This window comes from Lactuca serriola, chromosome 4 (assembly GCF_051521515.1).
Source record: "Lactuca serriola cultivar US96UC23 chromosome 4, Lser_US96UC23_V15, whole genome shotgun sequence".
Classification (NCBI taxonomy): domain Eukaryota; kingdom Viridiplantae; phylum Streptophyta; class Magnoliopsida; order Asterales; family Asteraceae; genus Lactuca; species Lactuca serriola.
In genome coordinates, this window is record NC_136411.1 from 231,024,317 (window position 1) to 231,048,682 (window position 24,366).

General features: G+C 41.6%; 1 pseudogene; it reads right to left on the bottom strand.

Moving 5' to 3' along the window:
- Window positions 1–22,034: 22,034 nt before the first annotated feature.
- Window positions 22,035–22,153, bottom strand: LOC145049146 (5S ribosomal RNA; annotated as a pseudogene).
- Window positions 22,154–24,366: the final 2,213 nt, after the last annotated feature.

Consider the following 24,366-nt stretch of genomic DNA (forward strand, 5'->3'; position numbering starts at 1 on the left):
CCCAGGAACTGGACCTCTCGCAACCAGAAATCACACTTGGAGAATTTGGCATAAAGCCTCTCCGACCTCAGAACTTCGAGGATCTCTCTTAAATGCTCCTCATGCTGCTCTCTAGATCTCGAATATACCAAAATGTCATCGATGAATACAATCACTGACCGATCCAGCATCGGCCTACACACTCAGTTCATGATATCCATGAACACTGCCGGGGCATTGGTGAGCCCGAAAGGCATCACCACAAACTCGTAATGCCCATAACGCGTCCTGAAAGCTATCTTCTGGATGTCCTCATCTTGCATCCTCACCTGATGATATCCAGACCTCAAATCGATCTTGGAGAACCAAGATGCTCCCTGTAACTGATCGAAAAAATCGTCGATCCTCGGCAACGGGTAACGGTTCTTGACCGTCAGATTGTTCAACTCCCGGTAATCAATGCACATCCGGTGTGAACCATCCTTCTTCGTGACAAACATAATAGGCGCTCCCCACGGCGCGCTGCTCGGCAGAATAAACCCCTTCCCCAGCAGCTCCTGAAGCTGCGAGGATAACTCTTGCATCTCAGGAGGTGCAAGGCGATAAGGCACCTTAGCGATAGGCGCGGCCCCCGGAACCAAATCGATACTGAAATCCACTTGCCTCACAGGAGGCACACCCGGCAACTCCTCTGGAAATACACCCGGGAACTCACGCACTATCGGAACCTCCTCAACTGACCTCGGCCTTTCGGGATCCACCCGCGTATCCATCACATACGCCACAAAACCCTTACAGCCCTGCTGTAGACACTGCCTCACCCTAGCGGTCGAACAAAACGCTGATCCAAAACGTGTACCCTCGTCGTATACCGTAAGAACTCCCCTACTAGGGTCTCGTATGGTCACCAGTTGTCGCTCGCAGTCGATAACCGCACCGAATCGGCTCAACCAGTCCATGCCCACAACGATACGGACATCATCCATCGATATAGGAATCAAATCAATCCGGAACTTAACACCGAAAATCTCTAACACGCATCCCTGGAGAACCTCCGTGGCATATATCACCCTCTCGTCAGCTATGGAAACTCTCAGAGGCCGACTCAATGCCTCACGACTAACACTGATATGCTGACTAAAGGCCAAAGACACAAAAGACCGACTCGCACCCGAGTCAAATAACACTAAGGCAGGTACAGAATTCACAAGGAAAGTACCTACGCATAACATAATATAAGCATAATATCTCAACATCAAAATAAATACACGAAAGAATACATACCAGCCACGACATCGGGCGCAGCGCGGACCTCCTTTGCAGTCAACTGAAAGGCCCTCCCTCGTGCCCTCGGCGCCTCGGCCTTCACTGGCCGACTCTCGGTAGCTCTGATGGCGGCAGGAGTAGATCCATGAGATGCTCCCTAAGATGATCCTTGCAATTGCGGACACTCTGCCTTCCGGTGTCCGGTCTGGTTGTAGTGGAAGCACACTGCAAACCCCTTGGGGCAGTCCTTGGCCATATGCCCCTCCTTGCCACACTTGTAGCAAGATCCCGCTCTACAGACTCCCTCATGGCCCTTGCCGCACTTCCCAGAAGTGCGGCCCTTCTGGCTCCCTGATTTGGGGTCAGCGGGCTTGGCCCGCTTGGCTGCCGGCTAAGACTGCACCGGTCGCCGATCCCTCCCCTGAGACTCCACCTCCTCCCTGGCCTGAGTCTCTAGCTCAATCTCCCTTTTCCGGGCATTTTCCTGAAGCTCGGCAAATTTCCGGTACGAGGAGTTCGCCACGAACTCCCGAATGTCTCGCCTCAAGATACTCAGATATCGGCTCATACGTGGCTGCTCCGTAGACACATGCTCAGGGCAGAACATCGCCCTCTCATGGAACATCCTGGTAATCACCGTAACAGAGTCAGTACCCTGCTTGAGGGTCAGAAACTCCTAGGCCAAATGCTCCCTCTCCACCTGGGGAACGTACTCATCTCGGAACATGGCAGTGAACCTCTCCCAGGTCATCGCCGCAAGCTCAGTAGGCGTAAAGTGCGCCGTCACAAACTTCCACCAGTCCTTCGCTCCCAAGCGAAGCTGGTTCGGCGTGAACCGTACTGTCAAATTCTCATGAGATAAGCAAGTGAAGAAACACCCCTCTATATCAGAAATCCATCTCATAGCCGCCACCGGGTCCTGGGTCCCATCAAACTCCGACGGTTTTGTGTTGCTGAACTCCCGGAACAGCAACGCATCACCACCTTGCGGCCTCGCTGCAGCAATAGCTGCGGTGGCCGCTGCAACAGCAGCCTCAGAAAGAGCAGCATAATGCTCGTCGAAGGTCTCAATCAACGTGGTCTTAATAGACCCGAACATCTCTGGTATCTCCGCCCTGATGGCCGCAGCCACCTCCTCATGAATGATCCGGCGGATCTCCTCATCACTGGTCCCACTGCTCTCAGGCATAAGACGTGTCCTCACCATGATCTACCTCTGAAATACAACATACGATAAATTAGAATCTATTCGAGCAACTCACACTCTACAACTCATTCCTCCTTGATCCTTGGTAATCCAAAGATTCGTACTTGGGCTGTACTCCGCCCTGGTGCTTTTAGTAGTACGGTCCCAATACTACTATCTGCACCGTATCAGAATACACCCCAAGCCCTCCTCTTCGGATCCCAATTTCCAAGTACTCTATCATGCATAATCTACTATCTAATAGATCTCTCATAAGCCTCTCGCTGCTACCTACTCACTCTCAAGCCTCTCATAGCAGCTCACCTCTTCCTAGGCTAAGGCATCACAAATCAGGCAACTCTAGTCCCAATAGGAGTACCTAGCCTACTCTAGCATGAGAATACATCATATCAATATCAATATCACATAACATGAGGGTATTTTGGGAAATCACCGTTCGGGCGCGGACCGATCGTACACACAACTCTCATCTGCGTTTTCCAAAAATCTTTTACTCTTTTTGAAAATACCTCTTAAATCCTCAGTTTGAGTTCAAATACGCCCGAAGGTGTAGTCGAATCCCTCAAACCAAGGCTCTGATACCAACTTGTAACACCATAAATATCAAAACAATTTTTTCGCAGTTTATACAAACATAAATCATTTAACATTCATAGAAACATTAATGTTTGAAACTCAATCCATGCTATATATAATTCCCAAGATCTGATAACATAAAATCCCGTGTGTGTGTACTGATCAAGCCGGCGCCTTCCCACGGTCATCACTAGTACCTGAAACAAATAACACCAACACTGTAAGCACAAAGCTTAGTGAGTTCCCCAAAATACCACACATAACACATATTAGCCACTCGAGGCTATAACTCTGTGGGTCCGTGGACCCTACTCTGTGAACCCTCTGGTTCTAACTCTGTGAACCTTCCGGTTCCAAGTCTATAAACATGCACAGCATAAATCACATAGAAATAATGCAGTACAACACATAACATACATAGCATACAAATACTCTGCCAAGTAACTCTGGTTACCTACTCAAGGTAAAGTATAGTGAGAAGACTTACCTCGTGTATCTCGCTAACTCGCAAATCCCGGAAATCACTTGCGCTCGATCCCCCGAGCTATAATCCTCCTATAACACAATATATCTCTAATTAACACTTTCACAACTAAGGTTGACTACCCCTATCAAGTCAACACTGGTCAACTCTGGTCAACAGTCAACGGTCAACTTTGACCGGACTCGGCGAGTGCATTAGAGCGACTCGGAGAGTCTATACGTGCTCACTGACTCCCTAGGATCCTCTCTTGACACGTCGAGTACTTCCCTGACTCGACCAGTTCCACCTGGCATGAATCGCGAGGCCACCACGACTCAACTCGCCGAGTCTCAAGAATAACTCGGCGAGTTCCAGCTTGACTCAGTCCACTCGTCAACCCTCTCTGACTCTCCTTAACTCACTGAGTCAACCCTTAACTCGGAAAGACCACTCGCTGAGTGGTTATGGACAATCTTCATGCTACTCGCCGAGTCTGTTCTTTGGACTCGGCGAGTCTATGCCATGCATGAAATCAAACTCACTCCTGAGGTCAGATCCGTTCCAATAACCCATAGACCCAGTCCTTCCAAACACATACATCACGTAAAGTTACAATCTTGGTGCTCATGCAAAGGTCCAAAGGCCTTATTTGATGATGTGGTCTCTAGAATGCTATTCTAAGCTCATGGCCTCCATTAAAACTCATAAAGCTCAAGGGAAAAGGGTCTCTGGACCTCTTTGGGTCCAGATATAAAGTACCAACACAAGAAGAGGCCAATTACTCCATGGATCTTTCCACAAAGAAACCCTAACTCTAAGATTTACACCAAGGACTGAGATCGGAACGAATGGTTACCTCAAATGAAGTCTCTGAGCTCAGAAATAACTAGATTAGCACCTTCTTTGGTCTCCTCTTGCCTTGATCCTCTTCTATGTTCAAAAACACCCACAATTAGTCAAGGATCTTCCTCTTCTCTCTTACAAAACACTCAAGGACTCTTTAGGGTTCTCTCTGGGGTTGGTGGCCGCAAATGACGGCCATAAGCCTCCTTAAATAGGTCTCATACCCTGGAAATTAGGGTTTCATTAAACAGCGTGGACTCGACGAGTCCGGACGCGAACCTAGGCCCAAACCGCGATCATACTCGGCGAGTTTGAGCTCCAACTCGCCGAGTCCCCTCACAAAAAACCAAAATTATAAGAATAAATAATAATTGGGAATCCGGGCTGTTATAGAGTCCACTTATGAACTCGGCGAGTTGCTTCCAAGATCATACTCAAATGACCTTCTGAGGTCAGATCTGCTTCTCTAATCTATAGATATGACCTTCCCAAGCATGATAATCATGTAAAGGTTCGAACTTTAGGCCCATGCATCACACTATCACCTCTATATGCCAAAATAACCCTTAATATGCTAACCTAAGACCCAAACTCATAAAGGACTGCATAAAGCTGGAGAATAGGGACTCTCTGGACCACTCAAGGTCCAGATCTAATGATATTGACACAAGAGGACATCTCATACACTAGATCTTTTACCAAAAAGAAGAGAAAAGCCCAAGATTCTATACTCAATGAAAATGGACATGAATCCTTGTCACACCTCAAAACCGAGAACGGCGGAAACATTCCGGGGCGGAGGACGTCATGTAATGTATCACAACAATGTAAAGTAGTAAACAAGCAACAACATCATCCATTGCATTAAGAGTATAATTTTTAATTACAAGTGTGTTCTTTCACAGTATAAGACAACATAATGAACAATCAAAATAAAAGACGAGTCTGAACTGCTCCGTCTTCACAAAACCTGGTCGTCGTACCTGTCTATTTGTGACCTGAGAATACAAGTTATTTTGAAAGCGAGTATCAGCCAAAAAGCTGGTGAATTCATAAGTATTAATGTGTCTTTGATCAGTAAAACTTATAATGAAAGACTTGGAATTGTTCTGAAAGAAAGTTTGTATAAGTATGAAAATGTTTGTAAGTAGCTGAAAGCGTTTGGAAAGCCCTAGAAATCCCTATGATCCCTATAAAAGAAATCTTCTACCAAGACTTAACTGTTTTGAAAGTAGTCTTCTACCAAGACCCGACTGTTTTGAAAGTAGTTTGCTTCCAAGACCCAACTGTTTTGAAAGTAGTCTTCTACCAAGATCCGACTGTTTTGAAAGTAGTCTTCTACCAAGACCTAACTGTGCGACTATTATTATTAATATCAGAAATTGTATCCTTTGGAACTAAGATACATAAATATTATTCACCTCATCGGTTATGTGAATGACTCACAAGATAAAGGTAATAATAATATAAATAACTTAAGTATTATCCTTTTGTACTAGGATAACTAACAGTGTTAACTGAAGACATCCGTAGATGTACATTTACCTCTGTAGCTAACAGTTGGGTGTAGGAATAGTTAGTCCCTTAAAGTATACCTATAATGGTATCAACCGTAGACATCTATAGATGTGCATTTATCTATGTAGCTAACAACGGTGATAGGAATGGTTAGTCCCACAAAGTATCCTTTGGTACTAGGTTATTAAATCCAATCGATCGCGTTGGTTATGTGAATGTATCACAAAATAAAGATAAGAAGGAGTATTATATAACGGTATCTACACATATAATATGTAATAGTAACTCATTATATATTATCTACGTAAAAGTATCCATGTAAGAGTATCTATGTAAACGTACTCATGTAACCGTATCTATGTGAACGTACTCATGTAAGCGTATCTATGTAAATGTACTCATGTAAGAGTATCTATGTAAATGTACTCATGTAAGCGTATCTATGTAAACGTACTCATGTAACATGTAATGTACTTGTATAGACTCATGAATTGACTGACTCTTGTGTGATTCCTTGTACTTGGAATGGTAAGTAGTAGCTCTTAAGTATACCTATAATAGTTACTAACCATGTACGTGTATAACCTGAAGTATGCCTTTGCTACCCAAAGGTACTAAACTGACTGAGGAAAACTTTTATGTCTACATATGTATACTTGATATATAGCTAATATTTAGACGACATTCGGACGGATAACCGATACCCAATAGCCACATCCAATGAGGAAAAGGAAATAGAGTGAGTTAACCTTCCTAAGTCCTTTAAACATTACTTATATAACTATACATATATTGGCATGAATTTGACAATATAAAAGCATACAAGGAGTTTTATAAAACCTTTGAAAAAGATTAATACCTAACAAAAGATCGACTTGATGTTAGTTTATAAAACGGTTTGAAAGTATTTGTTTGATAAAAACAGTTTAAGTATAAAGGAACCTTTGTTTGGAACACAAGTGTAACAGGGTTTGAAATGAAAATACAGTGTTTAATAAAAAATTTAATAAACTGTTTTAAACACCTAAAAATGTTTAAGATAAACATTTGAAGAAATCTGATTGGTAAAACAGTTAACGTATAGTAAAGCCATTTGCATGTTAATTATTAATCACATGTGATTGGTATAATAACTAAACATGATTCAACTTGTATTCCACCCCCATAAAGAATTTATAACATTTAAAAGGTTAATTCAAGGGGTATGAACTCTCCTACAGTGAGCGGATCGGAAGGAAGTGTCGGATAAGTGCTTGGTGTCAAATGAAGACTTAGACACACATAATGATCCTAATTACATATGAAGACATACGTATATAAACAATTAGTGATTTTTAACACTAATTAAACATGTATAAACATCCTATTTCGAGGAAAACACTTTGGTCAAGTGCTAGGAGGCTATCGGGTTGCAACAAAGGAATGTAAAGCCTTATACGGGAGTTTATGGTCAAATGACCATGTTTGTTGGAGTTTACGGCCCAGGGGAGTTTAATCATGGCCGTCTACTCTCATTTTGTCACCAAAAGGGGCTTAAAACTCTAAGGGCTTAAGTTGTTAAGTGCTCCAAAGCTTTAAACAAGTGTTTGGGTGGGTTTAAGGTCCTAAAATGATATTGTTTAGTGTTCACGACACTGGGACCACTCCCCCATGAGTTTACGACCGTAAACTCATGGTAAGGAGTACCATTTCGTGAATTTTGGTCCTTAGGTCAATGGTGTAAGGTACTATGTCACTAACCAACGCTTAGTAAGGTGTAAGGGTGTCATTTGCACCCTTAAAAGGGGTGTACGACCCAAGAACATGCCTTGGTCATAAACTCCTTGAATCCCATGATTTCTCATGTTTTCTAAGCTCTAAATATGATAAACTTAGTGTACAATGATGTCACACCCCCGAACCAGACAACGGAAACGTCCGAGACCTCTTGTGACTTAATTGAATACCATCACAATGATTATACATGAATCATAACATTATTCATCACCATGCATTGAAATATTACAACTAATATTGTTTACATTCAGTACTTTGTTTTAAACATTACAATTCCATAACATAAACCGTTTGATCATTAATCTAAGCAAAACACCATGATATAACTTGATACATATTCGTCTGTTTACATGTTACCTGAGAATACAAGTTATTTCGAAAACAGTCAACATACGAAATGTTGGCAAGTTCATAAGTAATGTTATGGAAAAATGATTTTTGTGAAGATTGCAAACCCAGAAAATCCGATATTTTCTGAAAAGAGTATTTGTAATAAAAAGTGTGAAGATCCGTAAATATGCTTGTCGATTTTGAAAACATGAATAATTGTTGAACTTTGTGTACATCACATAGGTTAAAATGTTCAACTCCCCAGGAAAACCCGGTGTTTTCCCAATGCATAAATTACATGACTTGTTTATTGTTATACCGATACGATGATTGTTTTTGATTACGCAGGTGACATTGGATTAATTAAGGGTTGTGAGTTGTTACAATCACGCATTATTGAAAATGACTAGTTTATAACTACAAATTATGAACGATCCTTGAGGCGTCGTCCATACTACTCACATAATCCAACCACCCTGACTTCTCTTGTTTAACGTCACGAATCTGCTTACTCGGTTTCTCATAGCCCCACAACAGAGGAGAAAGGAGGGTAAGAAGCCTCCTTTATTTCCATAAGTCATTCAAGGCTATCGGGAATGCGAAAGGCACTTGGCCCGACTCGTATTTGACTTCTTGACTTTGCTAGCAGTACTAATGGGCCCTTGGGGCCCAACAGCATGATAGAGCTATTGAAAGTCCTTTTACATGGAATTAGGTCATAGAAGGCCCATTAACATGTAAGCGCGTCCCCTTCGGGCCCAAAGATCATGCTATTGGGCTAGCAAGGCCCAACAAGCACGATTTGAAACTTTCAAGCCGAAAGATTGAATATTGACTCCTCGTAGTTATCGCGTGTTTATTGAAGTACTATGATTTATTGATTTTTGTTTTGTTTCTGATTCGAGACCGAATCAATTCGTTTGGTAACGATATTGGTTGTTGAATGTGTATTCGTTATTACGTTTCGCCGGTAGTCGTGGATCTCGTATTTTGTCTTAGGGGATTTGTTTGTTTGAAAGTAAGATTTTTATCTTTTTACAACCCTTCTTTTATAAAGTTAACACTTTTAGTCCTTTATATAAAAGAATTTCCATTTTAGCCCTAAACCATTTTTCTTGACACTTTAGTATCATAACATGTTGGGAAGACGTTTTTAGCCCAAACTTGTTTTTTAAACAGCTTAAGTCCTTCCAAAATGAAGTTTCTCGGTTAGAACCCACAATTTCGCAACTTTGTCAATTTTGGTCCAAAATAGAAAATTTTTACATTTTTTATCCTTTTTGAATTTGAAATTTTTTTTTGACCATTGAAATGGTTTTAATACACATTAACCCCCCTGTTTTACAGAAAACTTCCTTTTCAGACCCTCCATCTTAGAAATCTCGCAATTTGGGCTCATTGGGCCGAAAAGCCCAAATTTAGACCATTAAGTTCCAAATTTACATTTTAAGCCCCTCAAAAATGTTGATGTTCAGTAAAATTGTTATAGAAACTGTTTGGACCCTTTTGAACCTCCAGAAATTATAATTTGTCGGTTTGGTCCCTTAGTTTTGTATTTTTGACAATTTAAACCCAAAAATTGGTTTTATGTCCAAATATGTTCATCCTAACCAATGAACTATTTTTCTTGACTTGAGTAGTGTAAAATGATTTAGGTTAGGTTTATTTCCTTTCCTATGTTTTAGATCTCGGTTTTACACACTTGTTGAATAACATATTCATCACAAACACAAGATATCACACACATACATGCGTCAAATCACACATAGCATACATTTACACATAGATCTACACATTTACTTGTACCATAAAAACTCATAAAAGCCAAAAAGAAGGGGTATGAAACTCACCTTGTGGTTTGGAATTGGTTTTGATGAAGATTTGAGAGAAGATTTCGGCCCTAGCACCCTTTTGAGGAAGTTTTCGAACTTAGATGATTCTAGGGAGTTAGATCATGAATTTGCTTGAGTTAAGATGAGATGTTTGATAAACTAAGAGTCTAGATCATAAATCTAAATGTAAATTTACCTTGGATGATGATTTTTGTGGAAAGTCACTTTGAAAAGCTCTTGATTCTCGAAAATTTGATGAAGAAAGGTGAGGATGTTCTTTGAGAGAGTTTGTTTAATAAAAATTGGATGAAGTGTGTATGTTTGGGAGCTCTCGGCCGAGAATCAAGAAGAAGAAGAGAGAGAGAGAGTTGAGATGACTAACTTAGATGCATGTTGGTCCATGCATGGAGGTATGCGATGTATAAATGAGGTGGCAGTCTCACAAGTCAACTCTTCATTCTTTGGGTTGGGCTTGGGCTGAGATTTGGAGAGGGAAAAAGAAAAGGATTGGGCCTTGTATGCTTAAGCCTTTTTCATGGTTATGTTAAGTGATGTTTGGTCCAAATAAATATAAATGTGATTTTTATGACCTATTAGGGCTAAATTAGGTTAATTATGGCCCAATATGGTTCATTTAAATAATTTATTTCATTCTAGGCCCAATATGGCCCAAAATATTGAAATAAATGGAAGTGGGCCCAATTAGAGCCCATTTAAAAGTTCTAAGTCCAAGATAGTCAAATTGGAAGCTTATTAGTCCATTGGGCTCAATAAGGAAGTTCCTAGTCCAAAATGGACTTAGACAAGAACTTCTAGGGTTTCCAATTGCTTGTTGACTACTTGCAATGCTTGTATGAGGTGTGTGATTGAAATTATGTTGTCATAGAGTAAGCATCATGCATGCTTTCATGTTTTTGATTCATAGTTGACATCAGTGTTGTAGTTACAAGGCACAAAATTTTCTAGTTGTGACATCATCCCCCCGTTAGAGGGAATTTCGTCCTGAAATTCTTTTGAAAGCTAGATCTAAGAATGCTAGAATAGATGAGGGTACTTTTGCTTCATTTGGTCTTCGCATTCCCACGTGAATTCTGGCCCACGCTTCGCGTTCCACCGTACTTTCACGATCAGGATGCAACTATGCTTAGTATGCTTCACCTCCCTGTCCATGATTTCAACTGGTTCTTCCACGAACAGGAGATTCTCATTGATTTCAATTTCGTCAAAGGGAATGACGAGAGTTTCATCTGATAGGCACTTCTTTAGATTGGAAACATGGAACACGGGGTGTACACTGCTTAGCTTAGCGGGTAGCTACAGTTTGTACGCCACAGGACCTATTGGGGCAACGATCTCGAAAGGTCCAATGTATCGTGGGTTCAGTTTTCCCCGTTTTCCGAAACGAATGACCCCTTTCCAAGGTGAAACTTTTAACAGTACTCGATCCTCGACCTGAAACTCTAAGGGCTTTCGCCGTTTATCAGCGTAGCTCTTTTGTCGGTCGCACAAGGCTTGTAGTCAAGCTCTGATTTGAACTATCTTTTCTGTTGTTTCACATATGATCTCCGGTCCCATTAACGCCTTGTCCAATGCTAGTTCCTTTGCTAGCTGGGTGTCACCCACCTCAGCCCAACACAACGGTGATCTACACTTACATCCATATAGCGCTTCGAATGGGGCGACCTTGATGCTTGAATGATAACTGTTGTTATATGAAAACTCAACCAAGGGTAAGTGGGTATTCCAAGACTTCCCAAAGTCTATCACACATGCGTGAAGCATGTCTTCGAGCATCTAGATGGTTCGTTCGCTTTGACCGTCCGTTTGTGGGTGATAAGCGGTGCTCATGTCGAGATGGGTTCCAAGTGATTTTTGAAGTGATTGCCAAAAACGTGAAGTGAACCTACTGTCTCTATCTAAGATGATAGACACTGGTACTCCGTGAATCCTCACGATTTCTCGGATGTATATTCTTGTCAGTCTCTCCATCTTGTAGGATTCTTTTATTGGCAGGAAATGGGCGGATTTCGTCAGTTGGTCGACTATTACCCATATTGTGTCTAATCCATCTGACGTTTTGGGTAGCTTGGTTACAAAGTCCATAGAAATCCCTTCCCATTTCCACTCGGGGATTACTGGTTTCTGTAATAACCCTGAGGGCTTCTGGTATTCCACCTTTACTTTGGCGTAAGTAAGGCACTTGCTGACATATGTGGCAATTTCTGCCTTCATGTTAGGCCACCAATAATGTTGTTTAATATCCAAGTACATTTTGTCCGAACCTGGATGGATGGAGTATCGCGTATTGTGAGCTTCATTCATGACTACCCCCTAAATCCTCCAAGTTTAGGGACCCAAATACGGTTCATGAAATAGTATACTCCGTCCTCTTTTACCTCTAGATTCTTCTCCATTCCGCGTAATGCTTCGCTTGCTCTGTTTTCCGCCTTCATGGCATCTGACTGGGCTACCCTGATTTCAGTGGTTAGGTGAGATTGGATGGTTATTGAGAGAGTTTTCACACGATGATTAGAGTACTCTTTCCGGCTCAAGGCATCGGCTACCACATTAGCCTTGCCTGGGTGGTACTTGATTTCGCACTCATAATCGTTTAATAGTTAAACCCATCTTCTTTGTCTCATATTCAACTCCTTTTGATTCAGGATGTGTTGGAGACTCTTGTGGTCCGTGAAGATGGTGCACTTCGTGATGGGTTTTGAGCATTCTAACACTTCCTAAGTGTACATGCAACCCTAATAACCTTGGATCTATGTTTGTCTAATTATCATGCAAAGTTGAATTCCAAGGTTATATTCCTATCTAGCATACATGGGGAGCAATTTTTTTCTTGAATAAAAGATAGAATAACTTACCTTGTAGTTGCTTGTGTTCCTTGAAACCTTGTGAGCCTAGCACCCCAAGTGTGATGCCTCAAATGCTTCACACAACACCAAATGCTCTTGGAAAGACTTTAGAGAGAATTCACACTTCTTGAAATTGGCCTAGCCCTCAAGTTTCTTATATGTCTTGTGTGTATTTCCAATTTGTGGAGAATGGGACCTTTATATAGTGTTGTGTCATGACTCTTCATTTTCATGACCCATGGGTTTGTAACTCCCATGGAGCATCCTATGGGTAAAGCCCAACTTGATAATCCATGGAGCCTTTTAGCCCACTATACAAGATATGAATGATTTACATAATCAACCCATATATTTAATTAGTTATCCTTTGATCACTTAATTAATTCCAAATTAATTCTTTGATCAAACTAATCAAATAATATTATTAATATATTAGAACTTATAATATATTAATAATCTCCAAGTGATATTTCTCTCATTTAGTCTATCCAATTGCATGGTGCCATGCAACCCAAATGGACCATGCCGGGTCGGGTCAAGTACACCCCAAAAATAGTTATGGACTTAGACACCTTATCCAACACTTCGTACCATGGAGGTAATGCCTACAAATCTTCAGAGCGAAGACCACTGCTCCCAATTCCAGATCGTGGGTTGTATAGTTCACTTCGTGTGTCTTTAGTTGGTGGGAGGCGTAAGCTATCACCTTTCCGCGCTGCATGAGAATGCAACCTGAACCCCTGATTTGACGCGTCACAGTAGACCACAAAATCTTCCGTTCCCTCTAGTAGAGATAGTACCGGGGCACTGCAGAGTGCTTGCTTCAGAGTTTGGAATGCAACTTATTGTTTGTCCGTCCATTTGAATGGTACGCCTTTTTGTGTAAGCGAGGTAAGTGGCTTGACGATCTTAGAGAAGTTCTGAATGAACCTCCTATAGTAGCCTGCTAGGCCTAAGAATTGGCAAATTTCTGTGGGTGTCGTCAGAACTGCCCATCCTTCAACGGCTTTGACCTTAGAAGGATCCACATGTATTCCTTCCCGACTAACAACATGACCTAATAAGTTCACGCTACGGAGCCAGAACTCACACTTGGAGAGTTTTGCGTATAGTTTCTCCGTCCGCAGGGTTTCCAGGATTTGTCGGAGATGTTGGCCATGCTCTTCTTCGTTTCGGGAATAGACTAGAATGTCGTCAATGAAAACGATAACAAAGTTGTCGAGGAATGGTTAAAAGATTCGGTTCATTAGGTCCATAAATGCGGCAGGGGCATTCGTTAGACCAAAGGGCATTACGACAAATTCATAATGTCTGTAACGAGTTCGGAAAGCGGTTTTGGGTATATCCTCTTCCCGAACCTTGAGTTGATGGTATCCAGATCGTAGATCTATCTTAGAGAAGTAACTAGCTCCCTAGAGCTGGTCGAATAGATCGTCGATTCGTGGGATTGGATAGCGATTTTTGACAGTGAGTTTGTTTAGCTCCCTGTAATCGATGCACATCCTAAAAGATCCGTCCTTCTTTTTAACAAAGAGGACTGGAGCTCCCCATGGCGAGTAGCTGGGTCGGATGAATCCTTTGCCAAGGAGTTCGCTGAGTTGGCTGGATAATTCCTGCATCTCAACAGGAGCTAGTCGGTAAGGCAATTTAGCGAGGGGAGTTGCTCCTAGAACAAGATCAATTCGGAATTCACCATGTCTCTCTGGGGGTACTCCAAGAAGATCTTCAGGAAATACATTTGGGAATTCACGTGCTACTGGAATGTCTTGAATGCTAACCTCTTCCTTGGTTTTATCCACTATGTGAGCCAGGAACGTCAAATTGTTCTTTCGAAGATGCTTCTGTGCCTGGATGCATGAGATGAGGCGAAGGTTCGTGCTAGGTTTGTCTCCGTAAATAACTAGGGTTTCGTGATTGGGAAGGTGAAGGCGAACGGCCTTCTCGTGACACATAATTTCAACATGGTGGGGTCTTAACCAATCCATGCCAATAATCACATCGAAACTCCTAATGGAAACAGGCATTAAGTCTATTCGAAAGACGTGTTGATTTAGAGTTAGGGTACATCCGATGTAGATTTCCCTAGTGGATTCGGTATTTCCATTGGCCATTTCCACCGTAAAGGTTTCATTGAGCTTCTGGGGTTGTTGTTTTAAAAAATGTTTAAACTTATTGCTCACAAAACTTCGCTCCACTCCGGTGTCAAATAGGATGCATGCATAAGTGTGGTTTAGGGGAAACGTACCGGTAACAACAACGGGATCCTAAATCGCCTCCCCCTGACCCATGGTCAGCATCCTTCCTGTTCCTCCATTTCCGGGATTGTTGTTGTTAGGGCAATTTCGATGGAAATTCCCAGTCCTTCCACATCCATAGTAGGTGTGGCTAGGTCCCGCATTGTTGCCGCCGGTGTTGGTGATGTTGTTGTTGCGGTTATCGTTGTTGTTGCTTCCCTGTTGTTGATTCTGAGGAGGGTAAGTCCTGCAGTACCTTGCCGTGTGCCCCTTCCGATTGCAGTTGGTGCACTGCATCTCTCTGCATTCTCCATTGTGATGGAGACCGCACTTGTTGCACTTGGGAAGATTACCGGAATAAGGTCTAGGAGCACTCGGAGCAGCTGAGGCTGGAGCATGTGGTGTGGATGGGACTTGCGCGGTCACAACATTAACTGCCACTGTTTGTTGCTTCTTGGATGATTTGGAGCCTTGACGCCCCTTTCTCTTCTTATTCTTCCCCTTCTTGCTATCATTTTCCTTCTTAACTTTAGTCTCCACTGGTTTCTCACCCTTGTTGTTGTTATGGTCATACAGCTTCTTGGCTACTCTCTTAGCACTGTCGAAAGTTTCGGGATTTGCAGCTATCACGTTTCCTTGGATCGAGGAGGTTAGTCCCCAGATGAATCGCTCGATCTTTTTACCCTCTGAGGTAATCATACCAGGGCATAACAGGGACAGTTCACTAAACCTTGATATGTAGGCATCTATATCAACATTCCGGACAATGAGATTCCACAACTCTTGTTCTATTTTCTGAATTTCACCACGAGGGCAGTATTCGGCCATCAGCATTTCTTTCATTTCTGCGCATGGCATGGAATTGGCTACGGGGAGTGTCATAGCTTCCACGTGTCCGTTCCACCAAGTGAGCGCTTGGTCAACGAAAGTGCATGCAGCAAACTTCACCTTCATCTCTTCAGGGCAATCGCATATCTCGAATTACCGATTCCACCTTCTCGATCCATCGTTTCAGGGTGATCATTCCTCTAGTGTCGTTAAAGGTTCGTGGTTTGGCATTAGTGAAGTCTTTGTAAAAACATGTTTTGGTAGGTCCTTGGTTCATCCCGTTGTTTGAACTTCCGGCGCCTGGTCCGTTGACTACTCCATTGTTCCCTTGGTGAATTTGGGCCATAGCCGCGGTAACCGTAGCCGACACCGCTGCCTGAAAAGCAACAGAGTTGAACTTGGGAGGGTTTGGCTCAGGGTTTTTGCCGGTGGGTCGTCGAGGCATCTTTCTGTCATGAAACATAAAGATGTTGAGTATCTGTGCTTTTTGTGAGAGTGTGATCCTATAAGCTAGGTATGAGGCACGAACTTAGGTACTTTCACAATTTGGCACACAATCATGGATATGTAACACATAGCAGATTACAACGTCAAAGTAAAACATAAAAGAAAATTTTACTAATATTATCCATATTTGATACATGAAAATTTTGCTCGTAAGAGCATACATAACTGATACTAGTTCGACAACATAACGGCTCGATGAGTAGTGTAGTCACTTAAACATAGAGTCGGGGTACATAGCATGGATCCTAATGACATAGTACTAAAGACTGGTACTGCTATCCCTAGTACTCCACGGAGTATCCTAAGATAGGGGTGAGATCATATGCCGAAGTGTTGAGGCAACAACTGAGCCATCTCCGTCATGTCTCCAATGACCTCATCCTTCTCATGCTCAGCTCGCATTGCACGGGCTTCCATGGCGAACAGCTGTTGCCGCAGGGCGGCAATCTCAGCTTTGGGGGAGCGATTCTCCCTTGCGGGGTTCACTGGTGGGGCGGGGTGGTCCAGTTGCGCCTCGCTAACAAACGACGTGGCGTGATCTTTGCTCGAGTCTTGTCCTTCCTCCACGTCATCATCGGCCTCCTCGAACTCGTAGTCAGTGTCCATGTATTTGTCAGGACCGACGTCGTGTGCTTCCCCTTGATTCCCTTCAGGTTCATCTTCAAGCATCCCGTGAGCCACTAAGACTTGATGGAACTGAATACCCTGCTGCTCTCCCTCCATGAAGACTGGGAGAAGGTATATGAATAAACTATCGTTACTCCTATGACTCTACAACTATTGTATAGACTGAACAGATGTTCTCTTCTTGGGGTAAGGGGTATATTTTTAGGTTTCCTAGCTATCACGATCTCTTTAGGACATGTGATAGTTGTACCTTGGAGGAAATGTAGTTGATCAAGCTACATCCACTCTTTGATATGACTAAGAATAGTCCTGGCTTAACCGAGATACTAGCATTATCTTGTTTGGTTCGGTATTATGTTCTTTTTCCTAATACAATCAACGTTGTTTTTATTGTTATGTTTTACCTGTTTTGTTCAGAGTTGTGTTAGTCCCTCTTTTGGTTTTTAGTTGCATATCAATGTGTGGTTAGATATGCTACTTTACTATAAACAGAGCTCTGATACCAACCTGTCACACTCCCGAACCAGACAGCGGAAACGTCCGAGACCTCTTGTGATTTAATTGAATACCATCACAATGATTATACATGAATCATAATATCAGTCATCACCATGCATTGAAATATTACAACTGATATTGTTTACATTCAGTACATTGTTTTAAACATTACAATTCCATAACATAAACCGTTTGATCATTAATCTAAGCAAAACACCATGATATAACTTGATACATATTCGTCTGTTTACCTGTTACCTAAGAATACAAGTTATTTTGAGAATGTTCAACATATGAAATGTTGGTGAGTTCATAAGTACAGTTATGGAAAAATGATTTTTGTGAAAATTGCAAACCCAGAAAATCCGATATTTTCTGAAAAGAGTATTTGTCAAAAAAAAGTGTGAAGATCCGTAAATATGCTTGTCGATTTTGAAAATATGAATAATTGTTGAACTTTGTATACATCAGATAGGTTAAAATGTTGAACTCCCCAGGAAAACCCGATGTTTTCCCAATGCGTAAATTACATGACTTGTTTATTGTTTAACCGATACGACGATTGTTTTTGATTACCCAGGTGACATTGGATTAATTAAGGGTTGTGAGTTGTTACAATCACGCATTATTGAAAATGACTAGTTTATAACTACTAATTATGAACGATCCTTGAGGCGTCGTCCATACTACTCACATAATCCAACCACCCTGACTTCTCTTGTTTAATGTCACAAATCTGCTTACTCGGTTTCTCATAGCCCCACAACCAAGGAGAAAGGAGGGTAAGAAGCCTCCTTTATTTCCATAAGTCATTCAAGGCTATTGGGAATGCGAAAGGCACTTGGCCCGACTCGTATTTGACTTCTCGACTTTGCTAGCAGTACTAATGGGCCCTTGGGGCCCAACAGCACGATAGAGCTATTGAAAGTCCTTTTACATGGAATTAGGTCATAGAAGGCCCATTAACATGTAAGCGCGTCCCCTTCGGGCCCAAAGATCATGGCATTGGGGTAGCAAGGCCCAACAAGCACGATTTGAAACTTTCAAGCCCAAAGATTGAATATTGACTCCTCGTAGTTATCGCGTGTTTATTGAAATACTATGGTTTATTGATTTTTGTTTTGTTTTTGATTCGAGACCGAATCAATTTGTTTGGTAACGATACTGGTTGTTGAATGTTTATTCGTTATTATGTTTCGCCGGTAGTTGTGGATCTCGTATTTTGTCTTAGGGGATTTGTTTGTTTGAAAGTAAGATTTTTATCTTTTTACAACCCTTCTTTTATAAAGTTAACACTTTTAGTCCTTTATATAAAAAGAATTTCCATTTTAGTCCTAAACCATTTATCTTGACACTTTAGTATCATAACATGTTGGGAACACGTTTTTAGCCCAAATTTGTTTTGTAAACAGCTTAAGTCATTACAAAATGAAGTTTCTCAGTTAGAACCCTCAATTTGGAAACTTTGCCAATTTTGGCCCAAAATAGAAATTTTTTACATTTTTGATCCTTTTTGAATTTGAAAAACATTTTTGACCTTTGAAATGGTTTTAATACACTTTAACCCCCCTTTTTTACAGAAAACTTCCTTTTCAGACCCTCCATCTTAGAAATCTCGCAGTTTGGCCTTATTGGGCAGAAAAGCCGAAATTTAGCCCATTAAATTCCAAATTTACATTTTAAGCCCCTCAAAAAAGTTGATGTTCAGTAAAATTGTTATAGAAACTGTTTGGACCCTTTTGAACCTCGAGAAATTATAATTTGTCGGTTTGGGCCCTTAGTTTTGTATTTTTGACAATTTAAACCCAAAAATTGGTTTTATGTCCAAATATGTTCATCCTAACCAATGAACTATTTTTCTTGACTTGAGTAGTGTAAAATGATTTAGGTTAGGTTTATTTCCTTTCCTATGTTTTAGATCTCGGTTTTACACACTTGTTGAATAACATATTCATCACAAACACAAGATATCACACACATACATGCATCAAATCACACATAGCATACATTTACACATAGATCTACACATTTACTTGTACCATAAAAACCGAAAACAAGGGGTATGAAACTCACCTTGTGGTTTGGAATTGGTTTTGATGAAGATTTGAGAGAAGATTTCGGCCCTAGCACCCTTTTGAGGAAGTTTTCGAACATAGATGATTCTAGGGAGTTAGATCATGAATTTGCTTGAGTTAAGATGAGATGTTTGATAAACTAAGAGTCTAGATCCTAAATCTAAATGTAAACTTACCTTGGATGATGATTTTTGTGGAAAGTCTCTTTGAAAAGCTCTTGACTCTCGAAAATTTGATGAAGAAAGGTGAGGATGTTCTTTGAGAGAGTTTGTTTAATAAAAATTGGATGAAGTGTGCATGTTTGGGAGCTCTCGGCCGAGAATCAAGAAGAAGAAGAGAGAGAGAGTTGAGATGACTAACTTAGATGCATGTTGGTCCATGCATGGAGGTATGTGATGTATAAATGAGGTGGCAGTCTTACAAGTCAACTCTTCATTCTTTGGGTTGGGCTTGGGCCGAGATTTGGAGAGGGAAAAAGAAAAGGATTGGGCCTTGTATGCTTAAGCCTTTTTCATGGTTATGTTAAGTGATGTTTGGTCCAAATAAATATAAATGTGATTTTTATGACCTATTAGGTCTAAATTAGGTTAATTATGGCCCATTATGGTTCATTTAAATAATTTATTTCATTCTAGGCCCAATATGGCCCAAAATATTGAAATAAATGGAAGTGGGTCCAATTAGAGCGCATTTAAGAATTCTAAGCCCAAGATAGTCAAATTGGAAGCTTATTGGTCCATTGGGCCCAATAAGGAAGTTCCTTGTCCAAAATGGACTTAGACAAGATCTTCAAGGGTTTCCAATTGCTTGTTGACTACTTGCAATGCTTGTATGAGGTGTTTGATTGAAATTCTGTTGTCATAGAGTAAGCATCATGCATGCTTTCATGTTTTTGATTCATAGTTGGCATAAGTGCTGTAGTTACAAGGCATAAAAATTTCTAGTTGTGACAAATGAGTTGGATCAAGAGTACTTACGATCTACGAGCTCGAATGATCGGTTTTGGCCAAGAACACTAGAGTGTGTTCTTGGTGTTCTTGGTGAAACTTGAAGATCTACAAAATGGAATGATTTCACGGATGAGATCATGTAAGATTACTAGTTCATGCAAGATATCAACTAGTTAAGACAATAAGCTTACGAGTTTGAAGATCAGGGACGAAGATCGGGATGAAACTTGAGAGGATTTGGGCCAAATGGAAGGGAGGAATGAACAAATGACCCCCTTTTCATCATATAATCAAGGGTTTACGGCCCACATGGAGTTTACGGCCGTAAACTCCCATGTGTTGGCCGTGAACTCCTTGCATGAGTGTTTAAGGTCATTTCTTTGAGCTAAAACTTCAGCCGATTAACCCCGACACTTATTTCTTAAGTGTAAAAGGCTTAGAATGCTCATATAAACTTCTAATTGTGCTAAAAGATAACAACAATGAGTTTGACTTTCAAAGAAGTGTTAGACTGAACTGGATGGAAATTTCGGGTTGTCCCGAAATTAGAATTTAGGTAAAGGAGTAGGCATGGATAATCGAGCAAGGAGGTGGGGAAACTTCCTATTTAATTGGGTCTCATGCTCATTAGTGGATTCGGCTCCTCGGTTGTTATCCCAATGAACCTTCACTAATCGGCGGCGGCGTTGCTTCGTCCGTTTGACCACTCGGTCGAGGGTCACTATGGTTCTTCCATGAAGGCGAGGATCTCGTTGATCTCGATCTCGTCGAGTGGGCTCACGAGAGTCCTGACGGAAAGGTACGTTTTCAAGTTCGAGACGTGAAGGGTAAAACGTACGTTACTGAGTTCGTGGTGTAGGTTGGGTTTGTGAGTTACAGGATCGATTCTGGCAAGAATCTCAGAGGTCCTAACTATTTTTGAATTGGCTTACCTCGCTTTCCGAAGCGTATCAACCCTTCCCAGAGTGAGATTTCCAAGAGGATTTGGCCTCTCACTTGAAATTCGAAGGTTTTCTTCCTCTTGCTTGTCTTCCTAGTCAAGGGCCACTCCATTCTGAGTCAATGTCATAAGTGGTTTCGTAATTCGCGAGGAGTTCTGAATGAACTCTCGGCAGTAGGTCAGCGAGACCTAAAATTTGGCGAATTCCTGTTGGCGTCTTTGGTGCTGACAAATTCTCAGCGGTTTTGATTTTTGGCAGGGTCCTCAAGAATTCCCACATTATTTGTAATGTGTTTTAGGAATTCGACTCTTCAAATCTAAAACTCGCATTTAGAGAACTTTGCATACAACTTCTCTAATCATAATGTTTCCAGGGTTTGTTGTAGATGCTCTTTATGATTTCCTTCTTACTACGAGAGTAGATAAGTAAGTCATTTATAAGGACAATGATGAACTAATCCAAGTAAGAAAGGCGTACCCTATTCATTAAGTTCATGAATACTACGGGTGTATTGGTCCTATCTGAGGGGTATCACTACGGATTCGCAATGTCCGTGTCGAGTTTGGAAGATCGTCCTTGGGACATCCTTCCCTAACACTCGCAAATGGTGATAATAAGATCTTAGGTCCATTTCTGAAAGGTACATCGTTCCTTGCGGTTGCTCAACTGATTCATCTATGCGAGGCAGAGAGTAATGATTTCTAATGGAAGTCTTGTTGAGGTCTGCGCTACGAGTACTTCCCAGGGTATTACCCATACTAGTACTTCCCTCGCCTAAGCACTTTTAACTGCGGAGTCCTAATGGGATCCGGTGCATTAGTGCATGTATGATTGCACGCTCTAAAGTCGGTCTTCTTGAAGAATAAGACCAGAGCTCCCAAAGGTGAGAAGCGTGGTCTTTTCATTCTGTTGCTGAGATTTCTTCGGAAAGAATTAGAAACATGAGGTACTCCATGAATGAGTACTTCGGTGTTCTGGAAAGACGACTTTGATAGAAAGACGTTTTCGGAGAAAGAGATGTACGCACGAAACTGGTATTGTATGATAATGTCGGACTTACTTAGAAGTAAAAGGCATTAGATTTGAACATAAAAGCGTTACAGATAAAACACAACAGTGCAACTTTTAACAGGGTTACAATAATTTAGAGTTACTATAGGAATACTGCTGCGAACAAAGTATACTACAAAAGACAAGTATACGCAGCATGAAGGTCCCTTAACCAACAGGATCTTGCAAAAGATAAGACTCGAGTTGCACTAGTTTTAAACATGTTTTAACAACATACAAAATACTGAGGATTGGAATTGAACCTATACTATAGTAGGGTCCGTCGTTGCCTCTTTTCATTCTGAGGTCAAACTCCTCCTGTCCCATCGTCGTTCTGCTCTGCTGGATAGTCCCTCTTGAAGTGTCCCATTACGCCACATAGATGGCATATCCGAGAGGTTTCGACATTGGTGATGAAGTAATGTGTTGGATCTGAATCCTGTAGCAGCGGGTAGTTTGCCCGTCGTTGTTGTAGTTAAAGCAGTGTGGTAGACGACATCTTCCTAGATGATGGAAGCTGCACTTATTGCACTTCGGTAAGTTTCCAGCATACTGTCTGGCTAGGTTAAGGGCAATTGGGATACCCAAAGGGATGGTAGTAAGTGGTACAGATGTCGTGGCTGTGAAGGTCGTTACCGGTGGTTGTTTCTTGTTCGCCCCTCGAAGCGATTTGTCCTTAGATTTAGCCCAAAACTTCCGTTTGTTACTCTTGGTCATGGAGCTCGAGGTGTCGTGGTAGTTTGTTGCTTGTTGAGGTACTTGATTGTTACCTGGATTGGAATTGTTATTAACAATCCCGCTAACATTCGCGTTGTTAGCGGTAAGGTGGGTCAGAACAGCTGACACGGCAGCCGAGACTGCAGCTTGAAAGGTAGCTGCATCAATCTGAAGTGTTGGTGTTTGGTTGATAGGTTGCTCGTTTTTCTTTGGCGACATGATTCTGTTTCACGGAAAGAAAATGAATTTGTGAGCGAGCATGATTGAACCTAGACGTAGTTCAATCATTTATGTAAAGAATAGAAGTATGTTCTTGTGGGTTCGACCTACATCCCTATGATGAAGTCCTAGCAAAGAGTGGAAGTAAGTTCGTACAATGGTCTCAAGACGTTTATCGTTCAATCCAAGGTATCGTTGGTTGGTGAATAACATGATCCAACGATTAAAAGAGACTTGGAAATGTCTTCGGAGTTAAATTACTATAGTCCAATGAGTTGACTAAAGCATGTTTCAGAAAGACTCCAATGAAAGTATGATGAGAGTATTTGAACAAAAGTGTGACACGGAAGTTAGCCGACTGTCAATATCATCGATGTTTAAGATGTAATATGTTCAGGAAAATTCGACCTTGTAGAAGGTCTTACATCATATCCAGAGTAGCAAAGTTTTGGCCGCCTAAAGGCCTAACTAAAAGTACCTACAGTACAAGCCAGTTTCATAGAAAAATGCCACATAGGACATAGATAGGAGAACGATTCTTTAAAATAAGAAGGAAAGTAAAGTATCTCTACTGGTGACGATTATCCCTCTGGTGAACCCTTAGTTCATCCAGTTGACGTTCCACATCAAGCAGGTGTCTTTCGTACACCCTCTGGCGTACTCGGAGTTCTATGACTTCGGCTTGTGATTTAGCAAGTGCTTGAAGCAGGGCTTCCTGGTCTCTTTCAGATCTCTCATGAGCATCGTCCAGGCGAATGGTGCGAAGGGTATGCATTCTTGCATTGGTGACAACTTCTATGATCTGATGTAGGGCTGTCCTGCCTTGAATCTCATTTCGGGCCATTCTGCGGACCAGGATTGGCAAGATTCTGTCTGCTGAGCCCCCATTGCTCATGTCATAAAAGCTTCGGTCTCCATTAAATGGCATGGGCTGATCCTATCCTTGGCTCCATGTTTCTAAGCATTCTACCCAAGGAGGCGTCGGGCCATGAAAAGCCGGACGAGGGTTAGGATCTGGAAAGGGAGCTGCCTGGGGTAGGTTCTCAACTTCGGGTTCAGAGTTATC